This window comes from Mustela erminea, chromosome 14, assembly GCF_009829155.1.
Source record: "Mustela erminea isolate mMusErm1 chromosome 14, mMusErm1.Pri, whole genome shotgun sequence".
Lineage (NCBI taxonomy): Eukaryota > Metazoa > Chordata > Mammalia > Carnivora > Mustelidae > Mustela > Mustela erminea.
Genome location: NC_045627.1, coordinates 4847572 through 4874548, shown reverse-complemented (window position 1 = coordinate 4874548; position 26977 = coordinate 4847572). Strand labels below are relative to the sequence as shown.

Here is a 26977-nt window from a genome sequence, read left to right as displayed (position 1 = left end):
CAGAGCCTTCCGTGTGCTCACAGTCAGGAGGAGACATAGAGGTTACTGGATGCTGCAACTGGCAAGTGCACTTCTGGACAAGATGCCCCCCCCCCACGCCCTTCACTAATTTGATAGAAGAAGATTTAGAAGAAAGTCACACACAGGCCTTCAGTCTTTGTGTGAACAATTGTGTTATCTGTACATGTTAGCTACAAGAGAATTTCCTTTCCTATGCGCCTGGAAGTTGCGGAGGTATTTCATTTGTAAGATTTACTCTGCCTCTCTGCATCTATGTCTTGGAGGTATTAAAGCTGAGCCCCCTATTCTTCCCTTAGGCCCTGGTCCAAGACCTGTTGATGAGTAAATGATGTGTTTATTTACAAAAGGGCAGGCAATACTGCCGGAGAAACCGCTCATGTAGCCCACAGAATCTTCCTAGGAAATTACAAAACTATATCAAACCATATAAAAGTCATTCCTAATATCCCAACTGAGCATAGGATGGATTAGAAGGACAAGAAAGCGGAGATGAAAAAAAGCCAGGAAGAGTTTATTGCCCTGTTTCTGGAGAAAGTTAGTAGGACCTGAAACCAAGATGGCGACAGAGAGAAGGAAAAAGCAGAGGTGGCTTGTGATGGGAGAAGGACAAGAAATTGGGGGACAGGGAGAGAGGTATAAAAGTTGACTGAATTCCAGTCATAGTAGGGGAGGAGACGGGGGACTGGCTAAGGGGGTGGGGACGGGACTGGTGGGGTGCAGTGGAGGCCATCCAGCTTGAGACGGTGGCCAGCATGGGACTGGAATTCAGGGACAGGCTGGGCGGCACAGAGGACTTTGGGACATAACGACCCGAAGATGTCTCGAGAACTGGAGGAAACACCTGCGTTAGTCACACATGCGGATATGGAGTTGTGTCACCCTTTGAAAATATTAAATAGTTGACATCAAAATCTAAGTTTGGGGGGCGCCTTCATGGGGTCTGCCTTCGGCTCAGGTCATGAACCCAGGGTCTTGGGATCCAGTGTCTGCCTTTGGCTCAAGTCATGAACCCAGGGTCTTGGGATCAAGCCCTGCATCAGGCTCCCAGCTCAGCAGAGAGCCTGCTTCTCTCTCTCCCTCTGCCTGACAGTCTGTCTACTTGTGCTCTCTCTGTATCTCTCTGTCAAGTAAATAAATAACAATCTTTTAAAAAAATGTTTAAAAAATATATTTTATTTTTCTTGACTGGTAAAACTGTCCTGACTTCTGTTCATTTCTTTTAGTTGTTTCCGGAAACTTCCTGCAGCCCACTCAGAAGCTCTTCATCTCATGCAGGGACCACTTATAAAGTCCTGTGGCAAACACTGTGTCTGGCTGTCCCAGAGCCCCACCCGGTCCCCTTCCTTGTCACCCCTCACCGAAATGCGTGTAAAGACACTATTCCTGCCTCTCTTCCGGCCTGATGAGCCTGGAATCCACAGGCTAGGAGAGGTTGAGGATAGGATTAAAGAAGCAAACAGGTCTGACTGGGCCTGGAGCCAGGAGAGCCATCCTGTTTCACTGAGGCAACAAGCGTGAGGGAAAGAACAGGAGAACTTCAGAGGCCATCGCCCTCTTGGGGCTGAGCCTCCAAACCAATGCCTCGTTTCCCTGCTCCATGAGCAAACCTCGAAGTCAGGTTTTCTGTTATTTCTAGCCTAATTGACATACTCGGCCAAAACTTTTTAGGGATTCCCCAAAGAGTAGGTTCCAGCCTTCTACTGCCATGTCAAAAACCACCTCAAAGCATTGCGGCTTAAAGAGCTACCATTTATTTTGCTCACAAACCCATAATTTGGACAGGACCCAGTGGGGATGGTTTGTCTCTGTTCCAAGTGGTGTCGGCCAGAGGAGCTGAAGAAGAGAAAGCTCAAGAATGTGTTTCTAGATGGTTCACTCACACAGCTTGTTGATTGAGGCTGTGACTGGGCCAAAGTGGGGTTTGGGGCCAGAGGCCTCTGTTTCCCTCCAGGTGGGCCTCGGTAGCTGCCTGGGCTTCCTCACAGAATGGAGGCTGGATCGCCGGATGGAGGTTAGCGAGGCAATGAGTTACAGTGTGTGGCACTGTTATGATCTAGGCTAAGGATGTCCCCGAGTACCATTTCCACCGTACTCCCTTGGTGGAGGCAGTCCACCAAGTCCCTGGCCCAGCTTCAAGGGGAGTGGACATAAACACCACTCTGTAATAGGAGAGTAGCGAGTCCTAGAGCTTGTGTGAGGAAGATGTTTCTACCACCGTCTTTGGAAAACACCATCTGCTAGAAGGTAGCCTGTGATACCAGCTGGCCACTGATTACTGTTACATTTACTGTTGCGCTTTGGAGATTACTTGTGGTCGCTTAGAGAGAAGAGGAATAAATCAAAATCACAGCATTGATTTATTGCAAAAATCTTGCCGAAGTATCCAAGTAAGAGAGATCACGATGGACTCACAGGTTACCCGCCTCCTCTGTGAGGCCTCAGCAGGTCTCCCAAGACTTGTCCTGGTGATCAAACAGTTTCCGAAGTCACAGGCCTTATTTGAGTACAAGTATCCTCTCCAGGCCATCGCTGTAGAAGGGCCGAGGTATGTGTTGGGGGCACTTTGGGGAGCAGGAATGTTGGAATATAGCATAGAGCGACCTCACAAGGGAGCAAAACCACTACCCTTTGGTCCCAGAAAGAGGTCCCTTTACCATTAAATCGCTCTCTTTAGATAAAATCCCCTTGCATCGTTTCTCTGGCTAGAGCAGGAAATCTAAAAGGATTCCACGCCGATCAGTTGCCAGTCTGCTCTCAGACCCCATCCTTACCTTTGTCCTGCTCTGCTGTAGCCCACAGAGCGGCATGTCCAAGACTCTCCCGACAGTGGGGGCCCGAGTAGAAGATGAGAGTGTGAGGGAGAAGGAGAGGCCCGGGTCATTCTCCCCTCACCTTATCTGCTGCTTCCTTTGCTGATTTGCAATGCCCGTGTCTCCCTGGGTAGTGCACAGCTCCTACAGTGGCCACCAGGGATCCCACCTTCCTAACCTTCACGCTCCCGTGTGGCCCCTTCCCCTGGATGATGGCTGGGTGTTGTCTAATGCACAGAACGTGGCAACAAACACAGGACATCACTTCTGAGAATAGCTTTAAAAAGACTGTGGCTTCTGTCTTGCTCATATTCTTGCCCACTCCCCTCTTGGCTCTGATGATGTCCACTGCTCTGCTGCGAGCTTCTCTGTATGACAAGGGAGGAGGCGTCTGGCCACCAGCTCTGGGGATGGAGACCTGCCAGCAGTCAGCTCTCTCCAGCCAGCAGACGAATGCACCTCTGGCCAGCAGCTGGATGACAGCCTTGAGAGCGCCCAAACCAGGGCACCCCACTAGGTCATGCCAGGACTCCTCATGCCCAGAAACCGTGAGATAACACAGAGTGTCTGAAGCCATAATGTTTGCCGTGATTTACGACGAAAGCCGCAAGAAGCTAATCCGTGCAGATACAGTATCCCAGGCTGTTACCTGCAGGTCGGACTGGGCCTGGCTGTGGTGGTTTACCCGCTGTCACTCAGCCCTCGGAGCAAGCGGATGTCGGCTCTCGCTGATTGTCATGTCGCCTGACCATACTCTGTTCCAGTTTCCAGATCCCTTATCACCTGTGTAATACCCGCCTTAAAGAGTTCTTGTTTCTCAAGAGGAACCCTGACTGAAGAGGCCAGAGCTCACCCATTTGGCAAAACACCTCTTGCTTTCTGTGTCCATGAGGATTTTTTCTTCCTTTCCATAGAAGTCAGAGGCTTGAAGGTCCAGGCCAGGGTTGTGTCCCAGCAGGAGTGGGTCCGACAGCGTCCAGCTCAGACATCTTTAGGGAGTGGCAGAGAAGCAAGTTACACGTTCATACCTAATTTTTATTTGTGCTTTTGCAATCTTTCGCTCAAAGGGAACACTCATGTTTATTTAAGCTTCGTTTCCCATAAACCTGGGTCTGCCCCCTAATTCACACACACCGGTTACCGAAACCACTGAGGGCCGCCACACATCCCTTTAATCCAATTAAAACAGAATTTTAATTAGAAAAAACAATGTGGAATAAATATTTCACTGACCTTTGCCAAAATCTTTTGATCATTTTTATTTTCCTCTTATCGCCAAGGTTTTCAATTTATATTCTCATTTGAGGTGGTCTGAAAGAGAAGGAGGTAACAACGTAACCATCTATTGGATTAGCCTGTGCTGCCATGAATGAACTCTTGGAGCTGTTTTCCTTGGACAACCAAACCCATAGGCATGTGCTCCAAGGAACAAGCCCATAAATCTTTTTTCTTCTTTTTTTAACTTGTCATATAAGGAGTTTAATTCTTCATTAAAGTCTCTTTTCTTTAGGGAGCGGCTGGTAACGAATAAAAGAAGGAGTGAGAGTTAGATCTACCCCTGGAGGAAAGTCGCAGTTGCTATAAAAGAGATTTGTATGGGACAATCTTTTTGTTTGTGAGGGGCAAGGCAAGGAGAAGCTACGATCTTCAGAGTGTGGTCCCTTTAGAGAAGAGATTCCTTCTTGGGCGCAGGTCAGTGAGAGATTAACACAGATCAATACTAATGCACAAATAGTGAAAATACACAAGACCGCCACACTATAATCCTTAAAGGAAAATAATAGTTTAAAGAACTAAAAAAGAAAACAAAACCAAAAAACCCTGATAAAAAATAACTGCAACAACAAAGTTTCGCGTCATTCTTGGCTTATAGCAGAAGAGACCAGGAAGCCCGTGTCGTTTCCGTTTCTACTTTCAGATTCTGCAGTCTATAACACCATTGCTCAGAAAGTTTCGACTCCACTCGACCAGCAGCCAGTCTCAAGGAGGCAAGCTTGACTCTTCTGAGTCATTGGTTTTTAAAAGAAATACTCCTCTTCCATAACCGAGCAGGATGCTCCTCGACTAGCAGGCGTCTGCTGACCTTGAACCATTGCATCCGTCCATCCCTTCATTAAAGACTCCTACAAGGGAAGAGCCAGGAGAGACTTAGAGATTATTAATTCCCTCTCCATGCTTGGCCACCAAACCACCTGAGGTGCTTAGTGATTGAGTGGAGTCCCTAAATCCCATAACTGGTCTGGGGCACAGCCGGGCTAGACCTCAGACCACCTGACTTCCCGGTCAACGGGAGAAGCAATTGCATTGCCTGGCAAATATGGCGGTTACTGGTAAGATTGACTTAATGGCTTTATCCTCCCAAATTCAGGACTCCACAGAGGGGAGTCTCAGTTGTCAGGTTTTTGGTAGTAAGACCTGTCTTACCTGAATGATGAACCCTCTGTCGTGCAGAGCAACAATCATGGGAATGAAAAATGGTCAGAGATGAATCACTAGATTGCAACAAAGATGAATAATATTGCCCTATTCTCTGTGTTCAGACTATTCCCGAGCCGGAAGCCAATGTGTGGTTTCTTGCCTTCATGCTTTATTGTCGTCATAATTATCCTTAACTATTTTCCGACTTATAAATGGAATTAACTTTTTTTTTCCACAGTAGCCATGAAGAGGAATATAGTATTATGTTTTGATTGTCTTGTTTCCTTTGGAAAGAGCCAAACAGTTTTGCTTCGCCAAGACTTATGTTCTGAAGGAGGGTGGAAAAGCAGGTTAATATTCTGTAGGTAGACAGTAGTAGAACTCGCTCATGACGGTAGAAATAAAATCTCTGTTCTCTCAAGTTAAAATAGCATTTCCCCATAAAGTTCAATCACTTCCTTAGTACAAATGTTAACTGGAAATTTCAAGAACAAGAGGTTATGCTAAGGTTGTATTTTTTAAAATAAATACGTACAACACTCCTTCAGACTGAAATCACTGAGTGGATGAGATGGTATTTAAGAATTTAAGGGGGATTGAAAACCATACTCACGCTACATGGATAGGCTTATGTAGTATTCAGAGTCTTTAACTTTTATGTTTCCTCCTATCTGTCAGTTAAATTGGTTTTTCTCCCTTACCTTTGCAGTCACAATGTAAAAAAATACACACAGTGATAAAGATAAGACAAAGAAAAAGATGTCACCTTACAAAAACAACAATTTTCATACAGAAAGGGTGGCCTAAAATCTTAAGTTAGTAAATGTTAATTTAGACTCAGGAGATTTCATCTTAAAGACTGAAAAAAATCCTTTTTACATTACCTCTAAACTAATTCACTGTAAACTATTTCTTTATTTCTAAAACATTTCACAGGATTTGGCTCAAAAGTAACCTTGATATGCTGTGATCTTGAGGTGTGGTCAGTGGAAACATTAAAATCCAGGAAAGCAGTATCTTTGTCAGAGGTCAGCAGAGAACAGATGAGGGAAAGGTGAAAATCAGAGAAAAACGGCAGCTAAAGGAGAAGTGGGAAAGATGTCTTACTCCAAAAAAGGATGCTTCCCCACTGGTTAATCTCTGGCATTCTTTGGGTTTGACTTTAGTCCTTCCTGACTGCTGGAGCGGATTCAAGTCTTAGGGTCTATCGTCTTATTTTTTTTAAGATTTTATTTTTTTGTTTGAGAAAGAGAGCAAGTGGGGGAGGGAGGAGAGAGGAGCAGAAGCAGACTCTGCTCTGAGTGTGGAGCCCCACATGGGGCTCGATCTCACAACCCTGAGATCACAACCTGAGGCAAAACCAAGAGTCGGATGCTTAACTGACTGAGCCACCCAGGTGCCCCAATTCTATTAATTATTTTTCTTAAGAATGCTTCATCTACTTATTGTTTTTTCTATTAATGATTGGGTTCTAGTCCTATGGCACAATTCTTGCCACACCATAGCATGCAAAGTATGTTTGATGGATAGAAGCATGGATGGGTAGATGAATGGAAAAATGGCATCTCTTCTAGAGTTGTTTTACATCCTTGTCTCACGCCCTAGACTCTTTGAGGGTTTTATAGTCCTGAACTAGATATAAACCAGTTTCATCTACGAGATGCACCTATGGTGTTGCACCTCCCCCCAACAGAGTTCCCAGCATACAGTAAGAGGTCAACGCGTTCACGTTTGTTAAGTGACAAGGCTAGAGAGTTCTCTGATCTCCAAAGAGCATGTACGATACCAAGATTACTGATATTCATTTATGGAATGTTTGGAGTGAACAAGCTCAGTGCTTAAACTGTGTGTTATAATCGATACACACTTTTCTCTCCCCCCCCCCCCCCGTACAGTGACCACCCCTAAGACCCTACCAGATCCTCTCTTTATATCCATGAATTGGGCCTAAAGTGCGAGCAAATTTGATTTTATTGTTCCACATGAATACCAGTCAATTTTCCAAGTGGGAATACTAAAGATGATAATTGTACGTTGTCTAATCTTGTCTGGATAGGTCCCCTCCAGGGCGTTCTGCTGGTAAACCACTGAAAGCATGAACAGATCAGAGCAAGAGCGAATGAAATGTAATGCGGTATATTCTTTGAACTAATGGGAACCTCCTGGTTCAAGGGCATCACTAATTTGTATACGGATACACAGATAGGCCTAGACATAGTTATAATATTCTTCCTTTCAGGCAGGCTTTACTCTGGGAGTGTATTGAGTCACAGTCAATGGAAGGCATGGTAATACATGGTCAGACTGAGCATTTGGGGCACTTGACTAATTATCCTAGCCATTGGATGTTGTATGATGCCTGGACCTCAGGTGTCACTTCTGTTCCCTTCCTGCTAAGCACCAGCTACCAGAGCTGGTCCTTGGTGGGTCATTACTAGTCAATCAGAAGCAGTCTTGAGTAGCACACTAATATAAAAACTCTTGCCCGAGACTCTGTTGCTCTGTGCGTAGTTCATACAACTTGTCTTTGGGGAGGAAACGATCATACTCTATTACTGATGACTCGTGCTATTGCATGGAGTAGAGGTGTGGTTAATGACCATAATAGGTGACCCTAAAGCAATTGCTTTTCATTACTAGAACATAGTTGGAGAGATCACTTTATCATAGTTTCTTGCCCACATACACCGTCAATGCTCACCCCTCACACCCTTCTTCAATTTACTGTGGGAAATAGTTGCATAGGTAATGGGGAGCATACACATAATAGAGAAACGACCCTGCTGAAAATACAGCAAGATCAGGAGGACGCTGGAGTCCTGGCCCTAGACACTCAAGGGACAAAAAGCCCACTTGCATTTCCCAGGTTTTACACCCCCAGCAGGGCAAAAATTTATGAATATTGCCTCCGCCTGAGCTTGACTCTCTAAACAATACCATACGCTCAGAGCATTCCTCAAACGTCCTTGAACAGTGGCCAAGTTGCTCAGACAGATTTATCTCCATCACTTATCAAATGTGGTTAGAGAGACAAGACATAGATTGTACCTATTACAATAATAATGGAGAGTTTGAGATAATATCTATAAAGCCCAGTGACACATACACTCAATTTGGATGTGGCCAAAAATTCCCTAGGCCGGCTTTCAAGTCCAGAAGGGGCCACGTTCAGAGTAACCACTGCTCTTTTTTGGCTGTCCCATCTGTCTGCTAATACAGAGTTGCTCCTCTCTACAAAACCATTGGCTGGCTCCCACACTTGTGGGCATCTTCGGAATGCCCTTGATGAACACACTTGGTGAGCCCTGAGTACACATGGCTGCTTCTGCCGTAGCTCTGTGGCCTCTGCCATGTGCTCCTGGGCCACACGGCACCTGCTAGGAGCTTCCGGTTCCTTTGCTTGCTGGAGGAGAACTGCTCCTGCTGGACCCCACCACCTCTCAGATCCTCTAGCTCCCTCCGGTCCCCTATCACTGTTCCCGCCGCCTCCTGCAGGGCACTCCTACCAGTGTCCCAATGCCACCTGACTCCTGAGACAATCTCGCTGCACGGAATCACTGTGTGAAAGAAGGAAGCAAATGCAACTTGCTTGTGTCCTCATGCTTTCCCTTGATAACTTTAAAGGCTAATCCTCTATCTCCCTAGAATAGAGCCACGGGTGCATGGAGGGAGGGTTCAAGGTGAATTGAGATGTGTGATAGACGTCATTTTGTCCTGAGAATCAGTCCTCCCCTCCAACTCCAAGGTTCTCTAAGTGGTCATATGTGTCCTTTTTCTTGGGGTGAATTGGTTCCGTGCAGGCACATTTGATCACCTGCAGAGACAATGAACCACCAGTGGGCCCATCTCCCCCTTCACCAGATACACCAGCAGAGGCCTGTCTGGGGCTAAGGTTGGCATCTTTGCAAAGGCTGTTAGGAGTTCAGATGCAGATCAGGCTTTAAGGAGGAGATAGTTAAGGCTGCGACACAATTCTGGCTTCACAGAGTGTCTGTTCTGGTAGGAAAGGCAGAGGCTATACACACAGGAAAGAAGAAGGGGGTGGATGACGGGAAGCTTCTGGGGCCACAAGATGTATGCGTGCCCTAACCTAGTACAGGGATCGAAGATGATCTTCTGAGGAAGGGCTCCTTGAGCCGGAAGGATGAATAGGAGTTTGCTGGACCGAAGCGGGAAGAGAGCAGAGTTATTGGCAGAGAAAAGTCTGCGTTGGAGGCTCAGAGCTGAAGTGTGAGGACAGAACCGAATGAAAGGTGTCTGGGTTGTTGGGGGCTGGAGAGGGCGGTGGTGACCAGACTAAGGAGTTACCGTTTTACCTGGGGGACTCTGGGAAGCCTCTGAAGGTATTGAAGCAAGTGAGGAAGATTGTCCAATTGTGTGTACTAAAGGCTGAAGGGGGGCAGATGCATTAGAAAGAGCTGGGCAGGAAACAGAAGACAGGCTGTGTAGGAAGCTGTTCCTTTTGTCTTGGCCAAATGGATAGCGTAGGAAGGATGGGGAAAAGGAGCTACAGACAAGACATATGCATAGAGTCTAGGTCCATGTTTGGACGAGTGCATGAGACAGAAGGAGGAGTTCAGGAAGAGCCCTAGATTTCTGACACGACAAATAAGTGGGTGTAATACCATTACTGAAATGGGGATTCCAGGAAAGGGCATTTGGGAAGTCACATGATGGTCAAATTTGGGGATGTGCTGTGACTGAGGTTGACTGAGCGTGAGCTACCACTGGGGCATCAGGTAGAGATGTATATCGGTTCAGGGCTGACTATCACAAGAACAGTAATTGTAAACACTGGAAAGAATGAGATCTTCCAGGGAAAGAAGAGTAGAATGTAATCCTGGGGGGCATCAAAGATGAAGGTGGTGGAGAATGAAAGGAGCGTCACAGGAAGTGCGGAGTGGGCAGGCCGGAAGTCAGAGGGAATCCAGGAGAAGGTCACAGATGGGACCTGGGAAAGTGAATGTTCCAAGAAGGAGAAGTAGTCTGCAGTGGCCCATATTCCTGAGGGATCCAGGAAGCTCATTTTGGAGCGAGACTGTGGAGACTAACCAAATGTTAGGAAGGTGAGGAGAACCGGATGTTGTCCAGGAGCACCAGGAAGCTCAGGGGAGACTCTGAACTGGAAGTCAATGGCCCTGAAGTAGTGCAAATCCACTGGTTTGGAGGTTGAGGGGCAGGAAACAAACAGCTCATTTAAGAGAGCTGTCCACACTTGAGGAGAAAAGCACCGAAGGAGAATGGTGACCCAGGTGATCCAGGGGTGACCTAGGGGAAGGAGACTCGTGTGGGATACCCCTGGGGGAAACCTAAGTGGTTTCATGTTGGATCATGGAAGGCAGAGAAAGAGAGGAAACTAAGGAGGCCTTGCTGGGTCTAGTATTTACAGATGACAGCAGCATTCGACGTCAGGGTTAGCGAGAGGAGCCAGCTTTTGTGGAAAATATGGCTTCCCATCTGTTGAGATGTAGATAACGTTGTGAAATAATGATGGAGGTTTTTTTTTTTTTTAGGATTTTATTTATTTACTTTAGAAAGAGTGACCATGTGTTTAAGAGGAGGGACAGAGGAGAAGGGGGAACTGAAACAGACTCCCCACTGAGCTCAGAGACCACACAGGGGCTCGGCGCTTCCTCTCATGACCCTGAGATCATGACCTGAGCAGAAACCAAGAGCAGGTTGCTTAACTCACTGAGCCACACAAGCGCCCCGATGGAGACCTCCTTTTGTAGGTGGATGAAAATGGTGCTTGTCACAGGCTCTCTGCTCAGCTACTCCTCCGTGTATCTAGAAATAAGGAAGTAAAATAGCACAGGGGTCAGAGTTCATCTTTGCAACCTCCACACCTGATTTTTCAGTTTCCAGAAACAATGGAATTAGGAGTCCAGAGGTGTTTTGATTTTGTCTTATGACAAAAGCATGAAACAATTTTCTCCTTGCTTATCCTTTCAACCTTAAAATAGGGGGTTGGTCTGTCCACATCAAAGACTGAATATTCAGATTTTGTTGAAAGAATGTACATTGCTCCCCTATGGCCATTCTTTCTCCATTTCTGTCTGATTGCCGCCTCACCCTTCCCTCTTTTCCTCCCTTCCCTCTCCTTTAGGTCTCTCCCCAAGAAGCTCAAATGCAACTTTTTTTTTTTAAGATTTTATTTGTTTATTAGAGAAAGACAGAGAGAGCAGGAGCAGAGGAAAAGGGATAAGCAGACACCCCAGGTGCCCCTCAAGTTCAGCTTTTCTAGCCTAAATGCACAGACAACCAAATGTCGGCATGAAGAAATGTGGTCTTATGAATCCACCTGAAGACTGGAGAGCAGAAACGCTCCAGTCGTGATGGCACTTTCTTGATCTCTATTTCTCCCTTATATGTCCTGATAATCTCTAAGAAGCATCCATACCCTCTAATGATTGACGTGTCGCCCTGTGAACATTTGTCTCTTACAGTCAGAACATTTTTCCTTCCTGGGTTAGCAAGCACATCCTCGAAGTAAACCGTCTTCATCCCTGTGGCTTCAGGACCTTGCAAGGTGCTAGGGATCCCTGGCGCCCCACCCCCGTCGCCTACTTAATGAGTGACTAAGGCCTGCAGAAACTTCTGTCTGCCCCTTCCTTTTCTCCCAAATCTTTTCAACTTCTTTCTTCTCAGAGGGTGAGTTTTTCCATCAACTTTGCCTCAAGATGGGAGAGTAGTCACCAGGTGCTGTGAGACGTCTTGAACGTGGATGCTGCTTAGAGTTTAATTAACAACTAAAAATGTAGTTGCAGGAGACTGTTAAAATTAGGAAAGCAAGGGTTTGCCAAGCTGTAGACAGCTTTGGATTCATAACTGATATTAAAGAGAAATCATATGTAAAATAACCACCGCGAATGTAACTAGGGGAGACTTCAAATTAGGAAAGCAAGGGTTTGCCAAACTGTAGACAGCTTTAGATTCATAGCCAATATTAAGAAGAAATCATATGCAAAAGGTAAATATGTGTATGTGTGACTATGTACACACACACACACACACACACACACACGCCTTTTCTGTATTAATTTCTTTAGAATTATTACCTTGTCGACTCTGGTGCTGTTCAGGGTTTTTAAGGATAGACGCCATCTAGTGGCAGAGAACAGCAGCTGCTCGCAGATCCATTCAACATGCACGGTTACTGTGATTGCTTGGTTATTTCTAAAAAGTAGAACCCCAAACCCTGGTGAATGAATACTGCAAGTCCCAAGTAGGGATGCAATTTGGAGGATTAAGATACAAACTTTACATCTCCGATGGCAGAAAATAGGAAAACAAATCCAGGACTTTATCTTTCCGTGTGATGACCCTCCCAGTCCTCTATCTACCCACTAGCTACCCACCAGGCCTCTCCCCTATGCCGGGTCCTGAGTGAGGGGCTGAAGTAAAAGGCCAGTCCCTATCTTGAGGGGCAGCAGGAGGTGGTAAACACTGGTGATGCGGTGTGTTTTCGATAGTCCCTGCGTGCAACCACCGTGCCAAGCACTTTATACGCCAAATCATATGCAATCATCACCACCGCCCTCTGATGTATGGTTTCCCTCCTTTTCTTATGAGGAAAATGGGACTTTGAGACGTCCCTTATCTATGGTCTTATATCTAAGGAGCTTCCCAACCGGCTTCAGAGCCAGCGATGCCTAATGCCGAAGGGTGTGGGCTCCTAAAACATCTACAATCTGGGTTTCCACCAAAGCAAGAGCAAAGGTGGAAGATGTTTTTGGATTATATGCAGACGAGGCCTTTTTCTTTCTGGGTTTTTTGTTGTTGTTGTTTGTTTGTTTGTTGAAGTGAGGTGAGGTGGGGCGGCAGAAGACAGCTGTCACAGTGATAAAATTTGTACGAGTTGCTTACCTGTGTGTCCGTCCCGGCTGGGAAAGTAAAGGGAAGACGATGCGTGTAGCTGTGGACAAGAGCTTAGGTCTTCAGAAGAGAGATAATCCACGTGTCTTGGAGGATTCTTGCAGAAACATTGGATTGGGAACATCACAGCAAAGATCAATATAGAAGATTTCTTATTTGTGGAGCAGATGTTAAGAAAACAGGAAACCCTTCCCTTCTGAGAGGATTGGTCACTGATCTTGGACCTGTTTTTGCATACTGCCTCTCCACATCTTCGTGCACACCTCTCTACAACATGCAATTCTTAATGTATTGACTGCACTGTTCTTAGAAATTTCCTGTGTAAACATCCCAGCTTAGCCGTGTCGTACGTTTTTGAGGATGAGCTGGTTACTTGTACTTAAGAATCTGCTGCATTCCCCAGAGCAGAAGTGAGTACACAGTAGACCTCCAGATATCCTTGCAAGATTTTTATTTTTTATTAGAAAAGATTTTTCCTCTGGCTCCTATGGGTAATATGTGATATTTAGCACATCATTTAATAACTCGTACCTTATTCTTTTGAGCTCCACTTGAACAGGAATAGGTGTTTTCCTTTTATCAGAACTTCTGGAACACTCACAACCAGAGCCAGTAGCCCAGCTTCCTGAAGAAAAAACAACAACAACAACAAAAAAACCCCCAAACCAAAAACAAATCCCTTTTTTTTTTTTTTTAAATTGTACCAGAAGTTAGCAGTTAGCACTTCTCCTTCTTCCTTTTTCTTTCTTTTTTTTTTTTTTTCCCTTTTACTTTGTAAGACCACAGCCTAACAAGTTTCTGTTGGGCGAGCTTGCCGTTTTGAAAGGAAGGTGAAGCAATGCTTGTCTGCTTGGGATGATTTCCCTTCTAAGAAGAAAACTGAATCTCCGGCGGACAAAGCACTAGGTAAGTATATGTTACATAAATGAGTAAGCCTGTGCACGGCCAAAGGGCACAGCTGTTTCCTAAGCAAGCCTCGCTTGCCACTGTTCGTTCCTGTGTCTTTGCCCATTGAGTTGCTTCTTGCTGGTAGTGTTCCCTTCTCTCCTTCTTGTCTGGCAGGTTTGGTATCTTTGATGAACCTTTCCCCCTGTGGCTCAAGCTTTGCCTGCAGGTGGTTGGCCACCCCGCTTTCCCTATAGGCACCACTCATCAGTGGTCCTGAGCACCTGCTCCTTACTCTGAAATTCACAAACCCTGGTGTTCAGCCCTTTGGGTCCTTCTAGTCTATCAGAATGCCCTGAAGGTAGTATGAAATCAATACACAGTTGTTGCAATTTATGAATATTCATTTGGCTTAAAAGAGGGCTGATAGTAGAAAAGGGGAAGAGGAAGTGAGGGCGGGAATCAAAAACCTTATTAGCTCAGCCATTCGGGCTTATTACAGTGCATACATGTGGTTTGTAGGGAGAAACTTGGTGTAATGGGTTAAGAAAATAAGACTCCTGTTTTGCTAAATTCAAAGGTACATAGATACAAGTACTAGCCAAGGTCAGCCAACAAGCTTAGAATCTTGGAACGATGCAGACAGCTGGTATGTCTTTGAACTCTGCGCCTTTTTACACCATTTGGAGAAAAACAGGTAAGACTGATGTTGGGATTATTTCAGAATGAGTGGATGTGCTGATTCAGAATTGTAAAGATGATGAATCCCTTGAGTTTGTTTCTTTAGGAACCCTTTAGAGCAGGGTGAAATGCACAGGAGCAGAGACTTGAGAGGCAGAAAGTGAACAAGGCGGGAGGAAGCCTGGACCTGAGGGAAGGGGACAGTGACTAGATGAACACATGACCCTTTACTCTAGCTTTTGGGCAAACAGAGTGTCACACTTCATACTTGATATATTTATCTAGAACTTCAGCAAAATTTGTAGCCTTAATAGAAAAAGATTTTTTTTTTTTCCTGGTAAGATATCCTAAGGCCAAAATACTGCATTGATATCTTAACAGGGAGGTAATGTCAGTTTCTGTCCTTCCCCAAAAAGGCATGAAACAAGAGGGTTGATGCGAACACTGGTGAGGAGGTACATAAGCATTAAATCTAAAAGTATTTCTAGAGTATGTTTTCGGGGAAGAAGATGCAGACTCATTCCTGAGCTTTGTCCCTTGAAGATCTCACAGTGTGTGGCAACGTGGACACCTTGTGGGGCTGGCCCTGGGCCCCCCTGCCACTGTCGAGCATTGGCCAGACACGGCAAAGGAGCTCAGTATATGTCTGCTGAAGCCGCAGACATGGTGACAAGGAAGGGCTGCATGTGACCTGGAGCCCAGGGAAATCAGAAACTCCCGCGGGCTTTCATAAACGCAGACAGCGGATTACTCTGCGCTGTCCCTTACAAGCACTTATTAAAATGCCACCAACTTTGGTTGGCCCAAAGGGCCCAAGGTATTTCGGTTTTAGTTCATCAAACACAAGGAGAAAGATGGTAATGTGGGAGAGGAAGAGAATTATGACTGACATCATCGTGGGTCCGGGCAGACCTCCTTATAAGATTACTCCATACTAAACATTAAGGAACACACCTGGTTATGGGCCACCTCAGGGCCAACCCACTGACAGGCAGTCTGGGGCCATCGGAGTCCAATCACAGGGAAACCACAGTTCTGTTCCTCAAGGCCCTTCCAGAATAGTGGGAAAGACAGTGAAACAAGCAACGATGTGAAACCTGAGAAGTACTGTGATAATGTGTTATGAAGGGAAATATGTCCTTCCTAGGCTCCCATAGGAAATGTCTGTCTGTCCATGCCTGCTCCTGTGGGATTTTGTTCATACCTCTAGTAGAGCATCTATGGTGCTCAAGGATCGCCGTCTGTGAGATGGTGAGCTCCTAAGAGCAGGGCCCATGTCCTCTGTGTTCTTAGATGCCCTGTTCTTAGCATCTTCTGGAACATCACAGTGGCTCCATATAGTGTTTGTTGAATGAATAAATGACAGTCTTGTAAGTGCTGATAATGCAATGACAGTTGGGAAGCCAAGCAAACCTGGAGAGCTCAGAAGTTTTGTCGTGTCATCATAACACTCCCTGACCTGTTTTATTACACCCACTGCTATATATTATACCCCTATTTTACAAAGGGATGTAAAAGATTGTACGAGGTGTACACACTGTAGATAACAGAGAAATACAGCATGGGAGGAAGGGCCTCTAATTTTTCTCAGGGTTATATTCTAGGAAGTGTTTGTGATGGGGAAGTAGAGACAGCTTTATCTCTCCAGGAAGAATTCTGCTTCTAGAAGGAGGAACTGAAAGCCTTGAATCCAGTCTCAGGAAACCGCGGGGCCAGCTCTAAGGCCACCAAAAAGCCAGCTCAGGAAATGCTACTGCGGCGCTGAGAGGTAAGTTAGAGATGACCTAAACCTGTCTCCCCCTACTTACACGTTGTGACTCCCACTGTCCTGGTTAGGCAGAGACAATTCTACCGAAGCTTAAAGAAAGCCTTCTCTTAAAAGACTTCCTTGAATTTTCAGCAACCAATTCAAGCGTTGAACAATTTACATCAGTAGTTTCAGGTAATGCTCCCCACTGGGTGATCAACGTTACCTAGGAGAGGAGAAAAAAATGGGTGTAGAAAGTTCATTTCCTCCTCCTCCAGATAAAGATCCAAAAGCATTCCTGCTCTGGGCTGAGGATTGCCTGGGGGCAGGGTCGGGGCTCGGGGCTGGGCCTGGGGAACCTGGACTTCTTGCCTCTCCCAGCAACCCCACCGCCGCCCCCTCCCACCCTCCCCCGCCACCTGCAGCGAAGCTCCCAAGTTTTCATCCCCGCTGCGTTCCTGCGCGGGCACCCACTTGACCTCATCTTAACGTTCTATTTATTTACATGTTTCTCCGTGCCACCTCCTACCCCATTCCCGGGGGCAGGGGCTCTCTGCCAGGGTCGTCCCGGGGCGCCCTCCCGGGGCCGAACACAGTAGGGGCACCGTCTGGGCGGTCCTGGGACGCCCCCATCCCAGGCCGGCACACAGTGGGGCACCGCCTGGGTGGACTCGGGGTCCGCACGCAGCTGGGGAGCGGCCTGGGCGGTCCGGGAGCGCCCTCCCAGGCCGCACGCAGCCGGATCTCGCCCCTCCCGCCGTCCCCTTCTGGACACGGCAAGGCGGCCGCTTGGGCTGACGCCGGCCTCGGCGGCGATTCTGCCGCGTCTTGGGGCAGGTGCCCGCGCAGCGCCCGCGGCTGGCTGTGTCCTCTCGGCCGGCGACACTCGGGCTCCGGCGGCGCGGGGACCCGAGCGCCAGGCGGCGCGTCTCTCTCTGCTCCGGAGGCTGGAGGGCCGGGCAGGGTCGCGACGGGGCGAGGGGGCGGCTCGGAGTCGGACTCCGGGTTTTAACTTGTCGCAGCCGGAGGCGAAACGAGTCCGCGGAGGGCGGCGCCGGCCCTCCCGGGGCGCGGGACCAGGTAGGCGGCACCTCCGTCGAGGTCGCCGGGCCGCTGCCCCGCGCTCCGCAGCCCGGGCAAAGGCGCCCGAAGCCCTCCGGGACGCGCCGCTCTCGCGCGCCGCGGGGCCTGGGAACCGCGCACCGGCTGAGCCGGAGCCCCGCGGGGCGGCGGGACGGACGGCGCCCGCGCCCAATGGCGGGGCGGGGCCGAGGGGGCCTGCAGGCGGCGGCCAATGGGAGGCCGCGGAGCGGGCGGGGGGCGGTGCCGCCGGGCGAGCGGGCGGCGGCGTCGGGAGCCGGCGCGGCAGACCGGGAGCCCGGGAGGAGCCGGCGGAGCGGGAGGAGGACGACGGAGGAGGAGGAGCGGCGCCGCGCCCCCGCCCGCCCGCCCGCCCGCCCGAGCACAGGCCGACCGCTCTAGCCGCAGCCGGCGGGTGCGGGCCGCCTCCCGCCGGAGCCCGGCGCCGGCACAGTCCGGGCCGATGGGCAGCCCCGGGCAGCGGCGGGCGGCGAGGCGGCGGCCCCGGTAAAAGCCGCGGCGCGCTCGCGGGCTTAGCAGGTCCCGGCGGACTGCGTCTCCAAGGTGCGTGGCGGGCGGGTGGCCGGGGAGCCTGGGGGTCCGCTCGGGAGCCTGCGGGTGGTGTCCGGGCACGGCCTGCGCGAGGACGGTCCCGGGGTGAAGGGGCCGCCCCGGGGGGCGCCTCGGTAGCTGACGTCCGGGCCGGGGGCAACGCCGGCGCGCGGGGCGGGGGTCCGGCGGGCAGAGGCGCCCGCGCTCCGGGGCCCGGGGTGGGAGAGGAGCCGCCGCCGCTCGTCCCTCAAAGTTATCGATCCGCGGAAAGGTTATTGCCGTCTTGGTGACACGAGCACCCCGAGGACCTCCTCTGGGTGCGCAGCAACTGCTCGGTGACTAACCGAAGAGCGAGAGAAAGGCTGCCGGACGCGGCGCAGCGGCGCGCCGGGCGGGGCGACTTGCTGAACTTGCGGCGGGGTGCCGGGGACCCCCGGGAAGGCGTGCGCCCCCAGCGCGCGCCCTCGCCGGCGCCGGCGTCCCTCTTTGTAAGACCCCGATCCCGGGCGAGCGCCCTTCCAACTCGACGCGACCTCCCTTCGGGGTCCCGAGGGCTCCGCCGTCTCCCCGGGTTCCGTGCCGCTCTCCATCCTCCGCGCCGGGCCTTGCCGGGTCCCCCTGTGTTACTGAAGGTAGTTTGACCGCGTCCTGGGAGTATCCCCACGAGCACCTACAGATTAATTTTCAACCGTGCCGCAAACCCAGAGAATCAATTTCGGTTCATCATCTACAAGCGAGGAGCCGATGCTTCTGGGGAAGAGAAAACAACTTGGCATTACCCCTCTGGGACATATTTGTCATCATTAACCTGCTTCAGTTAAATTAATTCAGCCCAAGATGACTCCAGTGTGAGTATTGGAAAAATCAAGTGCATTGGTCACGGAAGTGCGGTCACCAAAACATGATTTTGTGTCAAAATAAAATTCTGTATGTTTTGGATTTTTGTCGGTTAGAGTTGGTTGTCATAAGGATGGCCTTTTTTTTTTTTTTTTTAAACAAAGAATCTTGACGATTCTCATACGTTTCTCTTAGTAAGTTCAAAATAGTCACTAAGATTTTTCTTTTCTTTGCCTCTTTTGTCTGCAGTTTTCATTTCTAAATGTTAACACTAGATGGCTTTCTTATGACAGGCATTTAGGAAACTAGGCTTTTTGAGTTGCCTGTCTGCAATCCGGGCCACAATTTTTCCAGTTTTGCAATTAGTAATGGGAGAAAAAAATCTCCAGAACTGTTGCTTTCTTTGAAATATAGGATTTCCACATAAAACAAACGTCTAGATTTCAAAGGTGCTAAATATTTTTTCTGGCATTCCTAGAGATGAATTTCAAGAGACAACTTGGTCACCACTATTAGTCACAAATTTAAGGATGTCTGTTTAATGTTTTGATTTATTTGAGGAATACATTTGGGGAATGTATTTAGACAGCATTTTCACTTCCTATGTTTACTGTTTAATTTAGTAGTTCACTGCTTGATTCAGAGGTGGATAAAACAATATTATACGCGGGAAAGTGCGGTCTTTCTGGAGTTTTGGGTGCAGAGACAGCATGGATGCTTCCTAAGATTCCGGTGATGGAGGTAGTTGGAATCCGTATGCACAATTCATCCCAAGGATTGTGTTAGGGCATATTTCTTTCTTTCTCTCTAGTTGGTACTCGGTTTTTCACTTCTAAGCACAACCCCTTATATGAGAAACACAGTAGCCTGTAGTTGGCCTTTTTAGCAGAAGCAGGTTCTCGGGTATACGTTTTTAGCCTTTTCTTTCTAAAGCAAGACCATGCCAGCCTGTCCAAATCTTGCCTAGGTAGGCAAACTTGTTCATGAGCTGGAGAGATATCTTGGACTTATTTTCTGGCTGTCCTTTATTGTGTGTCTTGCCCAGCTTAAAATATGACATGTTGAATTTGTTTGTTCTAAATTAGAGAGTATTCATAAATAGCTGAAAGGGGGAAAAAAAAAACCTCTAGCAAACATCTGGGAAGTAGGAAATGAAATCAGAAGCAGCTTTTATCAGTACCCACATGCTACCTATAGATGGGGTGAAATGAACTTGGGTGAGAAGCAGTGTAAGCGTTTGGTCTGGAAAATAAGAACTAAATTGCAGGTATGTAAGTACATTGGGGTACAGGCTGCAGATTTTCCCCAACTGATTTAAGTGTATATTTTTCATCAGATGCTTATGTTTTTAAGTCTTAACCTTTCTTAAAGAGCTTTAATTATGGAATGTGATAGGGGAATTATCAGAGGACCACGATTTGGCTTTTATGATTTTTACTGTAGTTAAAGCTGTGTACTGGGGGTTTATAAATTGTTTCCCCTCACCCCCTTGGGAGTGGAATGGTATTTTAAAGGCTTTCTTGATACCTGAGCTCAGTAAACACCTGTCTGCCTGGGGATCTTTTCACCTGAGGCAAAAGAAGTAATGGGTTATTCATTTTGATAATCTATTGAAAGGGAGGAAATATTAGTGAGCTCCTTGAAAGGAGGAAAGCTCCTTGTCAGGTAATTGGAGCTGGTCTGAAAGTGTTTATGTTTGGTCCTCAAAGCTAATTTAAAAGGGGTTGTGTTCACTGCATACTTTGCAAAGAACTATGTGTTTAAATGAATACTGCCCCTCTCCAAATCCCAGCCATTATTGGTAAATTCAGGGTGTTTTGGTGGTTGGTTTTTGTTTGTTTGTTTGTTTGTTTGTTTTTAGATCGAGGAACGCATTGAGTCTTTGCATTTATGATCTCCTTGTCCTAGCAGTTTAGGGTTACAGATCCTTTCAGAGACATGCTGAGTTTGAAGAAAATTTAGATTGCTGTTGTTACTGAAAAGCAGAGCAGTTTTTGCTCTGTTTTGAACTTGAATGAAATACGACGTACAGTTCTAAAGAATACAAGGAACTGTGTTCCAGATTTTTCTAGGCCTATGAATGTGCCTCATTCCCTTGCAGAGTGATAGGATGGGGAGAGTGTTAGGCGGGAGGGACAGGAACAGCTAGTTTCCTGCCTCTATGGCGGGGCACAGGAGAGTCTGGATGAAGAATTTCCACGATCCCTTTCAGCACCAACACTTTAGATTTCTTTCACATTTGAAATAAAGGTATTGGAGTGATGCACATGACTGATGGTGATAGTTGACATTTTTAATGATTTTGTCTTTTCTTTCATTGCCTTCTCGTGTGTTTACATATGGGCATTGGTTTGATGAACTTGGTTTACCTCAGCATCAGTGATTCAGAAATCGCTTTTCTGTTCCAGTCGCGTTTAGCTGTGACCCCTTCAAAGGAGAGAGAACAATACAACGGGACTTTCAATGGTTCATAACTTCAGAGCTAAATTATTTTGGTCCTTCCTGGACTTGATTCATAAACTTTGGTTCCCAGGAGTGGGAACTGAAGTGAGCCAGAGCTGACCCACGGTAGAGGTTCTCTGTCTTGAGAAATTTCATATGTAGTGTAACCCGATGCCGTGATGCTTTCTCTCCCCCTCGTATGGCCAAGTTGGGTGAAAGAAGGAAAGAGGCAATAAGTTGAGTCTAGTTGTTGTAGCATCTCTGTACTACAAAGGTCCTTAAGGCTACCCCTTCCTTGCTGTGTGTTTGCTGTATTTTTTTGTTTTCATCCATTTGCAAAATGAAACAGAAACAGAAGCAGATCCTAGGGATGGTCACATTTGTCAGTAGGTGATGCTGCCACACAGACGTTGAGAATGAAGGACAACAGTTACTCTCTGTGTTCAGTGCGTTTCATCAAGATGCACTGAAACATGTAGACCACCGGAAGCTGTTTGTTACCTGTAGCACTGAAATCTCTTTCTATCTGTTGATTTGCTTTCTAACCCCCTTGGTGGCCTGTAGAACAGATCTTTCTAGAGATGCACTGCAGTGACTCACGGAGCAACACCTGTCGCAGCTGGACCCAGAACTGAAGGCTTCCCGCTCCGCTTGACCTGCGTAGAGTAGGAATGCCCTTCCTTCCGCTTTGCATGTCCTGTCTGCAGTGATGGAGTCCAAGTGCGCATTCACTTTTTTGGTGGCCACGCCCCTCAGGCTCTGTGAGTTTCCTGTTCGCTAAAACTCCTGAGTCCTTAATCACACGCTGCCATTAGCCACATCTTGCTTTCCTGGACAAGTGTCATTGCAAGACCTAACATGCATTGTGTTTTGTTTTGCTTTGTTTTAGCTGGTTCTACCCCTGGTGCTTCTTGGAATTTGACTGTTATTTAGCACCTTTGTCTGCTCTCTGAAAGAAAGGTCGTCTGCAGTGTCTCTGGAAGCTTCCAGGTTTACTGGAGTCACTCTTGGTTCTAGTTAGGTTACTCATGCACCTAATTTCTTACTAACGGGCCAGTGTCTCTGCCTTTTCCACACAGGTGGCCTGGGAGAGCATGTCAAACTTCCTTTGCTGCTTCTGCAACCCAAGTTACCCCAAGACAGAAATGAGTTCCACTTTAGTGTGTCCCTAGTAATTGGAACCGCCTCTGCATGGTTGGTGATTACGAAATATTCATTTAATGAGTGACTGACTGAATGACTTAGAAAATAGGGCCCCATGTGACCTCTGACCCCCGGACGTCTTAAGCACTAAAAAGACTGTGGGAAAGAGCAGAATGTGTTGGGCTCTCTGCACTTATTTTGTTGCTGCGTGTTATTTTATTTTGCACAGCTTTCAGGTAGCAGAGAAGAGAACCATGATCTTTTCCCATTTTCCCTGTGTTTTGATTATCAATTAGTAGATACTCTTCCCTTCCAACTTCCCAAATATATTTAGTCCTGAGGGGCTTTTTGAGCTCTGCCCATTGGAATACTCCATATTTTTCACTTTTGCGTATTTGCTAAATCTGGAAGAAGCTCCCGGTTAGTGGAGCTGTTGAGGCAATCAGAGTCGTCCAAAGTAGGCTGTTTAGTTGTGCGTTCAGTTACTCAGAAGTAAAAAAAAAATCTAGGTAGAGAGCCAATGTTAAAAATTGTTACTGTGGAAAGTCAGAACTCTTGGATAAATTAAAAAAAAAAATTATGTCTGCCGAGATGAACTATTTGTGTCGACTTAAAAAAGCATTTCTGATGGCAGAGCTTAGGGCGTAGGAGCCTGGGTAGTGAGCCTGGTGACTGCTGTCCCTGTCTTCTCTGGCGTTTGGTGGCACATTTGGCTCCTGGTTCAACAGTGCGTATTTGCACGGCTCAGGGATCGCTCGGGGATATAGTCTCCTTTGTACTGAAGTTTCTAATAAGTAAATTTTTAGGAATTACAGTTTTCATTTTTCATAAAGGACAAAAGCTGTTGTTGAGTGTTGAATACCTCATTCCAGAGCAGCGATTTCTTTGTAGTAGGTTTTCTACATTTTTTTTCAACATGCATGCCCCTTCTGTACAAAATCACTTTTTTAAAAAAAGATTTTATTTATATATTTGACAGACAGAGATCACGAGTAGGCAGAGAGGCAGGCAGAGAGAGAGGGAGAAGCAGGCTCCCCGCCGAGCAGAGAGTCTGATGCGGGGCTCTATCCCAAGACCCTGAGATCAAGACCTGAGCCGAAGGCAGAGGCTTAACCCACTGAGCTACCCGGGTGCCCCCCAAATCACTTTTCTAAGTAGATGTCTGAATGTGTGTGCATCTGCATATATACAGGTTTGTGTATGTGTGTTTATGTGTACGTATGTGTACACATGTACGTGTGTAAGTGGACCATGCTAAGATACAGAAGTTAAAAGACATAAAAATAGACATTTTAAGAAGGGTGGTATTAAAAATAAATAGAAGTGGAGTATTTCCTTTTGCATTTAAAGGGCTCTTCTGTTGCCCTTTGAAATGTGGGGCCCTAGTCTGGAGACCCTTACTCTCTGCCCTCGTGGATTAGAGTTTATAACCCTTTGGAAGCAGTTTCTGTGGGGCTTGTCAGCATCTAACGAGGGAAGTTTAAGACAGACCCTACCCTGGGCACCTGCGTGGCTCAGTCAGTTGAGTGTCTGCCTTCGGCTCAGGTCGTGATCCCAGGGTCCTTGCGATCCAGTCCCACATTGGGCTCCTTGCTCAGCGGGGAGCCTGCTTCTCCCTCTGCCTCTGCTGCTTCCCTTGCTTGTGCTCTCTCTCTCACAAATAAATAAGTAAAAATCTTAAAAAATACATTGTTTAAAAGACAGACCTGATCCTTATGGGGCCCTCTGTTTACTATATTTCTATATTTGTTCTTTTTCAGAAGACTTTTTTTTCTTTTTTTAAACTTGGGGCTGTTCTCTTCTAGAATTGCTTATGGTTTACTTAGAAGTTTCATTGTGGTGGAGGGGGTGGGAGAATGTATTGGGGGATACCGTTCTCCTTGGACCCTTTCTGACTGAACTCAGCTGTTGAAGAAGCATCCTACTATGGCACAAAGCCCACACCTGCCCCCCTGCTCAGGGCAGCGGGATGTAACTAGTCATTTGCTCATCTGGAAACTTCTGAAGAGTAAGAACAATTTTTTTTAAGTGGTCTCCACACCCAGCATGGAGCCCTACACAGGTGTTGAACTCACGCCCCTGAGATCAAGACCTGAGCTGAGATCAAGAGTCGGTTGCTTAACCAACTGAGCCACCCAGGCACCCCTGCAGAGTAAGAACGTAATTAGAAGTACAGATTAACAGTACAGTCCTGCCTCTGTGTGTCATTGGCTAGAACTGTGGCACACACCAGCCCCTCCTGCAGGAGAGTTAGGGAGCCTAGCCCCCCAGCCTCTCTAGAGCCCCTGGCTGCCCTCTGAACTAGCACCTCCCACCTCACCCTCCCTGCTTTGTACTTTCTGCTCCCTTGTACTCTGCTTGACTTTAATCTGTAGCACTTAGGATTGCCTGACATTTAATTGCGTGTGTGTGTGTGTGTGTGTGTGTGTGTATGTGTGTGTGTGTGTCAGTTAGGCTCCACACCCAATGTGGGGCTTGAACCCACGACCCTGAAATCAAGAGTCACATGCCCTACCGATTTTCATTATTCTATGATTATCTTCTGTCTCACCTCAATAGGACATAGGAGCCACACGGGAGGGCCATTTCTGTTTCACTCCTGTCTTGCCTGTACTTCCAGGGATTTTGCCACATAATATGCTCTTAGCAAACAAATATTTGTTAAAGGAATGATGGAGAGCCATGGGTTTTAACATGAACCAAGTGTCTGTCTTGGCTTTTGTTGAGCTAAGTAGTGTTGCCACAAACGTTCTGTTTATTTCTTCTATAAATGGCCTAACAACCTTTTATATTTCATTTTAAATCTTTTTTAAGGCATTTGAGATGACCTGTGATTGGACTTTGATACAAACTAGTGAAAGTGGAGAAGTAGTTCTTTTTTTTTTTTTTTTTTAGATTTTATTAATTTATTCAACAGAGAGAGAGATCACAAGTAGGCAGTGAGGCAGGCAGAGAGAGAGGGAGAAGCAGGCTCCCTGCTGAGCAGAGAGCCCGGTGCAGGACTCGATCCCAGGACCCTAGGATCATGACCTGAGCCGAAGGCAGAGGCTTAAACCACTGAACCACCCAGGCACCCCAAAAAGTAGTTCTTGAAGGGAGTGATAGTGGAGATCCGTCTCTTCCTTGAGGACCTTGGTTATCCTGCTCAGAGGGCATGCTCCGGGATCTGGGGCACCCTAGGGATGGCCTTCTTTTCATGAGAGAGTGGTCTGCACCTTTCCCAGGTTTCAGAGTCTCAAGTGCACAGTCCTGTTCAAATCCAATGAGGCCGCAGTTCACTTAACCCTGGTTTGGGCGCATTAAGAAAGATGACTGGAAAGACATGATTTCCGAATTGCATGTGGTCACCTGTGGCCTTTCACCTGTCAGTCCTTTAGCCACGATCATCTCTAGAGAAGACAGTGATTCTGGAACCTCATCAGCACGTGACTGTGTACCTCATGTTGACTTAGCACTTCTGGGGATTGCAAGTACATGAGAGTTACTTAGGCCTTAGATTAGTAGGTGTTCAGGAAGCATGAAAGTCTCTTATCTTGAGTATTCTGAAACGGTATTAATTCCGGCATTCGGGGATTCAGGGCGCTGTCATTCTAGCTCCTGTTTGTGTCAATCTGTGTTACGATGTGCCATGAGGAAATTGGAGGCATGATTGGGCAGCTCAGCTGAGTAATAGTAAAACCACCACATTGACCAATCGGTTTTGCTTACTTCAGAGCTGTTGGAAGTCCTTTGTTGGAAACGATGCATCTATTTTCATGTGATCGTAAGAGTGAGTGATGGAGACCAGCGTTTTTGACTTGGGAATGGAATAAAGAACTGGGGAGGGGTATTCTTCAAAAGAAATGCAAAAACCATTGTTCTAGAACTTTCATTGGTGTTCTCTCACATACTTAAACCAAGAACCTTGTAAATCGATGGGATGACCCCCTTTCGTGGACACAAAAATGAAGGCTTAAGGAGAGAACACATGCTTTTCTTAGTCTTCGACTTTAAACCCCGTCTCTTTGCTCCAAGGACAGGTCCCTTTCCTCTCTTCCCAGCTGCCCGATAAGGTGTGGTTGGTTCCCACAGATCTCGGAAGGCGCGAACACAGGGAGGGAGGAAGTGAGGAAGGTGTGTGCTCAGGAGAATGGCGGGATCCAACCGGCTGCCCCTGAAAAGGGGCGAAGGGGTTGCCCAGGGTTGGGCTGAGTAGTCTGACCTGTTCCTTCAGCCAGAGGATCATCTGTTATTAATTAGAAATGTTGTAATTTGTGGTGGGGTAGCCCATTGAGTGTGGTTATCTGTCCTTTGTTGGGCAGCAAGTGGAACATTTCTTGAACTCCTGTGTCTTTGCCAAGATTAAAAGAAGTATAAGAGGAAGACAGTTTTTGTTTTGCATTTATACTTTGGCAGATTTGCATAATCTCTGTTTGAGTCAGTTGAATGTGAAGCCCTAAATAAATTTCAGGCATTTAAATATTTAAAAGGATTCATCCACAGCCCT

General features: G+C 47.2%; 1 protein-coding gene across 9 annotated transcripts in view; it reads left to right on the top strand.

Moving 5' to 3' along the window:
* The first annotated feature begins 16357 nt into the window (after positions 1-16357).
* The window catches only part of SIPA1L2 (signal induced proliferation associated 1 like 2), a 216649-nt gene continuing 206029 nt past the window's right edge, over positions 16358-26977 (top strand). For 6 of the 9 annotated variants that reach the window (XM_032313307.1, XM_032313308.1, XM_032313312.1 and 3 more), the window contains exon 1: positions 17827-18081. The gene's annotated coding sequence lies outside the window, so the exon portion shown is untranslated. Of the gene's footprint in view, positions 16459-17127; positions 17518-17826; positions 18082-26977 lie in introns of those variants that run through there. The other 3 variants (XM_032313305.1, XM_032313306.1, XM_032313311.1) reach the window with 3 other exon arrangements.